This window comes from Taudactylus pleione, unplaced genomic scaffold (genome assembly GCF_031769625.1).
Source record: "Taudactylus pleione unplaced genomic scaffold, aTauple2 ptg000205l, whole genome shotgun sequence".
In the NCBI taxonomy this organism is placed as follows: domain Eukaryota; kingdom Metazoa; phylum Chordata; class Amphibia; order Anura; family Myobatrachidae; genus Taudactylus; species Taudactylus pleione.
The window spans coordinates 5265905-5271904 of record NW_028284607.1 but is presented as its reverse complement, the minus strand read 5'-3'; positions in this window follow the sequence as shown (position 1 = coordinate 5271904).

The window sequence follows — 6000 nt, the reverse complement described above, 5'->3', positions numbered from 1 at the left end:
ACGATTTGGCACACATCATTTTGTGTGTATGCATGATGAACGATGCGATGGACGATGGAAGTTTTGTCGTCACTTTTTCCGGCCACTCCCCTACACCATTTTGTGCCAGCCAACGGGGAGACAGAAGATGCATCGTGAGGTTGTTTGCTGCCAAACGATATATACTGTATATCATTAACAATTTGCAGTCATTAACGACCCATCTATATCGTTTGGTCGTTTGTACAATTGTTCCATGTGTAGACACAATATCGTTTGTTCAGGAGTTCGAGGGGAGTTCAAGTGGAGTCGCAAACGAGATTGGATAGTTTGCAAATCTTACCATGTGTAGGGCCCTTAAGACATTATAAATACTCTTTCTGAGGCATCGTATAGTTAAACCAGTGAGAAGTCCTCCTAACCAACCAAGCTGGACTGATCTCCCTTATTGTGACTTGGCTGCTAAACTAACTGGATCACTGCCTTCTCTTAAGAACAACAAGAACATTTGTAAACAAATAACATATGAATTCAGTACATTTACATTCCCACTATTTTATTTCCAGTTTTCCACTTGAAATCTGACCATGGCACTCACAATACTTCACATATCTAAATGAAAACTATAGAAATATTAACTTATCTTAACATATTCACTAACTACTATTAATTGACCTTTTTGCAGGTCATCAAAAATCAGAGACTGACCACTGTCCAGGACTCTAAACTTAGTCAGGTAGAGTGCAGAGATCTGAGTTTGATTGCCATTCTGTGAAGGAAACATCTTGAAAAACAGCAGCTCAGTGTAAAAAGGTCCCTGAAAAATAACTGGTCAAATTACCCGGCAATCCAACCCAGGTAGATACCAAGGACGGACCCAGGATGGACCTTGGTAATGGTGCAGTGTAAATGGTGCAACCCGGGTTATCCGACCTGGGTCATGCCTAAAATTAGCTGATTGGTGGTTGTGGAGCAGTCACCCCCCACTTTTTATGACCTCACAAGTTTAGCAGGGCAGACCCAGGTTCAGTGTGAACAGGGATGACCTGAGAATATCCTAGATCGATGGTGCTGTGTATACGGTGTCTGACCATGTCTGATAACATAGGTCGGACCCGGGTTTTTGATGGAAAAGAGGTATTATTTTTCCTGTAAGATGACAGCACAGCTTCCATATCTCAAAAATGTAGAAATCAAGCTAATGTATGCAGGGACGCCGAGAGGGGGTGAGCGGGTACTAATTACCCAGGTCTGTGCTTGCTGGAGGGGCCCGGTGGGGTGGTGACTGGGGGCGGGTGGTCGGGGAAACGCAGGCATGCCACTGCGTTCGCATGCTGTTTCAGGGGCGTGCCTAAATTAGCCACTGTGAAGGTCTCATACAGTAGCTTCCGTGGCTGTTAGCAATTTCTGAGTGAGGTCAGGGGTTGTGCAAGTGTGTGTATGAATTTGGTGTACAGCCAGGGCCATAACCTAATGTAACTCGTGCCTTCATCACTATGCATGACTGTCTGCTGATGATAAGGATCTGGATGTTATTCAGATGGATGTTCTCTCTTCACGGGGGCTTGATGAGCTCCATGGCCTACCATGATTATTGGCATTGAGCGTTCAGTTGCCTTTCCAATTCACTTTCTCTCCACAAAGTCAAGGTGTCTCTCACACTACAAGAGGCCCTGATCTCTCTCGGTTGATTGTGGCCATGGACATCTTTGATTGAAGGGGGGAGAGGGGGGATTTACCTGGTGCTAGTAGACTCATATTCTGGGTGGTTTGAGTTGGACAATTTTTTTCGATACATGATATTCCACAAAAACTGTTCAATGATAACACCATGCAATTTATGAGCATAGAGTTCAAGGTGTTCTTGTCTGAATGGGACATTACCCACAAGATCAGCAGCCCAAGGTACCATCAGTCTAATGGGTTAGATGAGAGGACAGTCCAGTCAGCAAAGCATCGTCTGGAAAGTGTTCTAGAGATGGTCTAAACCTTATTTGGCACGTCTTAATTTGAGAAATACTCCCGGAGAATGGGCTTCCTTCTTCTACACAGCATGTTGTTATAGGGATGGGCCTGCATGGTGAGTCACATGGCTAAGTGCAAACTCTAACCCCAGGTGAAAAAAGATGTGCGCAGTGCTTTAGCTACTTCTAAATACTGAACAAAGTCTAGCTATTATAGATCTTCACATCATCTGAGTCACTTGAAACCTGGTCAACCAGTGCTTATGTATATCCCTTTTGGACTTGATAAGCTTGGCAAAGGTTCAAGCTAGGCTCACCAATTACATCATCCCACCTATACCTAGTGTTGATGATATCTAGCAGGAATTCTCCCACTTTGCCCCATTTATGCTAACCATGTCACAGGGAAATGATGGATGTTTGGATTTCATTGTGGAAGGTCTTTTGTTTGCAGCTCACTAACCTGTCCCTTGAAGTGGAAAGGTAGCTTCAAGTGAGATAGAAAACCAGGCTAGATATGAGTTTAAAGTAGATGTTTTGTGTAACATTCTGGGAATAAATGCTTCCTCAGGAGGAGAAAGAACTGTGATGGAGGATGTAAAAGCTAAAAATGTAGTTAAGGTTAAGGATGGCTTTGTCTTCTTTGGTACAGCATCCAAATAGTGAAAAGGCTGGGACAAGTCAGCCTTGCACTGTGAGAAATTTAAAGTGTAGATTCATTGAACACATGAACACAGGAGGAATATTCTTAATAAGTGTACAAACCACAGTGTTCCCAGGCATTTCTTGGAAAGTCATGAAAGTGATCCGTTTGAGAGAGGTTGGGTTAGAACATATACTTATTACGAATCGGGGTGGCGACAGATTTAGAACTTTATGTCGCCAAGAGGCATCTTGGATATTGAAACTTCCATCATTAAAGCCACAAGGATTGAATGAAACGATTGACCTTGAATTTATTTAGAAACTTTTGGGAGGTTCTCCCTGTTCCTTTTTCTGTTTTGTCTTCACTAAATCCTCTCTTAGTACATATGGTGTACTTTAGCCTTTTCTTTTCTTTTCTTCTCTCTTCTTTTTTTGTTTATTTAGGTTGCTTCCCTGCTCCCTATTTTGGAATTACTTAGGTAATATAACACGTCAAGTCCGTGTTTGTTTATATTTGTGATTATTTATATATTTTTTTATATTTTATTTTCATATTTTTTATTAATACATTGTCCATTAATACATATATTTTTGTATTGTAATTATTAATTATTAATTTATGTGCTGTAATGGATTGTATTTTATTATTTTATTAAGTTCGGGTGAATATGAACATTGAATTTAATTTTGCCTAATTGTCTGTTTTTCTCCCTATTGGTGATACCATTAGATTCGAAGGGAGTAGTGGTGTTTGTTCTAATTAATTGATTATTTCAATTCACCTGAAATCTTTGATTCTCAGCACTATAAGGTTGGGCCAAGACTGACCCTCTAAACACATCCACCTCTTGAAAAAGCTACCTAGTGCGGAGAAACGCGTTGAGGTCATGGTTGTGCTTGCCGGTGGTGTGACTCCATCCCCCAGTGTTTGCTGCAGCACAAGACATTTGCTTGCTTTTTCCTCTCTCCAGCAGTCCTATTGCTGGTTCACACACAGCGGTCTGCTGGGACGCACGTGAGGGAGGCAGTCTATTTGAGCCACGGGATTATCAGTGCCGAGAAGGGATCAGTCCCTATTCTATCTCCGGTGGAAGTTACTACAGCCACTTACGCCGCATACTGTTAACCGCCGGAGCGGTTCAGGGAGAAGGAGACCTTGTTGGGATATTCGCTCCGTTACATCTCTGGAGGCACTGTTGGCAGCCACGGAGGCTGTATATTCATCACTGTCGGAGTGGCTCGTATTATTAGAGGATTGTGAGTACTGTTGAGCTTTCATACACATTGTTGCTCCAGTACTGCTTGACATCCAGCGCTTCCTCTACTTGAAGTTTAGTTTACATGTACTGTGGTATGATACAAGTGTTGCCATTACCATCAGTTTGTGACTTGTTTGCAACACAGTGTCACAATACTGGGAACATTATCCATACTAGTGCATACAGAGTCACCATTGTGCACAGTCTTTTATCATCTGATCTGGAAAGGGGCTTTGGCACCCTGTATTACAGGGGATTGGAGATCACCGCCCACCGGCTGTTTTATCTATTTGTATTATTGTCATTTTGTACAATATATGTTTTTTAGAATATACCTCTTTACTAATCCCACTTAGGGATAATCTATCTATTATATTATATGTGCATACAAATATTAAATATTTAAATTAAAGACATTTTTATATTTTTATTTTTTATCTGCTGTGAGATACTAGCGCCGTCTATTAACTGTTTGTGTATAATCTATAAATGAGAGGGGAAAATGAAATTATGGAATTAGTGGCCCTCTGCCGAGCAGCACCCAAGGTAAAAGATGTAATCTCCGGTGAGCCAGTCTAGTTATATTAGCCATTCAGCCAATCAGGAGTAGTAGTTAAATATGAGTGTATCTTAGAAGCATCGTCCCTTGCACCTGGAGAAGTGGAAAGTGACTGGGCAACTGTAAATTGAGGACAGTGAGGACATTTTGACGTACTGTAGGTGTATCAGGCTTAATTAGAGTTTCTTTTGCAGGTACTGGAGGTCCAGGATAAAGATACGCAATAAGGATAATCAGGGCTGGCTCTAGGGGTTTTCGACCAGTACGGTCGCACAGGGGTGCCACCCATAGAGGGCGCACCCCTCCCCAAAATCCCGATTTCAGCGGGACAGTACTGTCCCGCTGTTCCACCCGCGAGCCGAAGTAGCCTGCAGGTGGTCAAATCTGGAGGTTGGTGACCTCCACCGCCGCAGTTGTGCGGCGGTGCTGGACCCCTGGAGTGCGAATGGATGGCGCGCTGACGGGAGAGGCCTGGGGGAAACCCAGCCAGTGATGGAGGGCTGGGCTTTACCCCCAAACTGACGTTATTTGGAGGCGTGCCATGCGGGCACGGCTCCAAATAACGTCACTTTGGGGTGTGGCCAATGGTAATGAGGCCATGCCCCCAATTTTGGTTGCGCACGGCTTTGCTGCTCGCAATTGCAGGGCGCTACATGCCGGGCCGGAGCAGGGTGCTCAGATCCCTGGAGCCGGCCCTGAGGATAATGATTCTAGTAACACTATTTAGCCTTTTACTGGCTGTGTTTGTACTGACCTCTTCCACTTTTAGTACATAATTTGTTAGAATTGTTGTGACTATATCATATTAAGAGGTCTATATACTAAAGCAGTGTTAGGAGACAGAGTGAAAAGTGATCAGGTGCCAGCCAATCAGCTCCTAACTGCCATCTCACATACTGTGTTTGCAAAATGACAGTTGGGAGCTGATTGGCTGGCACCTGATCACTTTTCACTCTGTCTCCTAACACCGCTTAGTAAATAGACCCTTATGTCTCTCAGTTAGAGCAGTAGAGAGCCTAGCTTGGCCTGGGTACTGGGAAGGGACATGGCCTTTTTTCTATTATCATTGGTCTCCTGTGGGAATGGAGGTGTATTGGTTTATATAACAATCAAAACCCCCTCCCCCCAAATAAAATTACTCTCACCCTTAGGTGCTATCACGCAGAGCTCTGGAAGAATCAAACTTGTGTTCATTGAACATGGAAATCTATTTAAATGGAAATTATGGAAATTAAATCACACGGCAGGGTTTCTTTTTGATTTTATTTCACTTTTGTATTACCAATAGTTACACAATTATTATTTTCGTTTCATTTTTTAACCCTTATTCTATTTGGACTACTACAAGAAAGATTTCCATCAAGTTTATAAAGTAGTAAACAATGAATGTGGGAGTGTTTACATTTAAGTTAACTACAGTTTATATGAGAATGCAACTTCCTCATTTATTAATAACACTTCCAAGACACTATTCTCTCTTGTGCATTTGATGTCTCATTGCGAATAAGGTAATGGACATTTGCATTTAATACTGATACAATAAGGCTGCATTTCTATGCTATTATTGGGCATAAGTATATACATTGGTAACAGA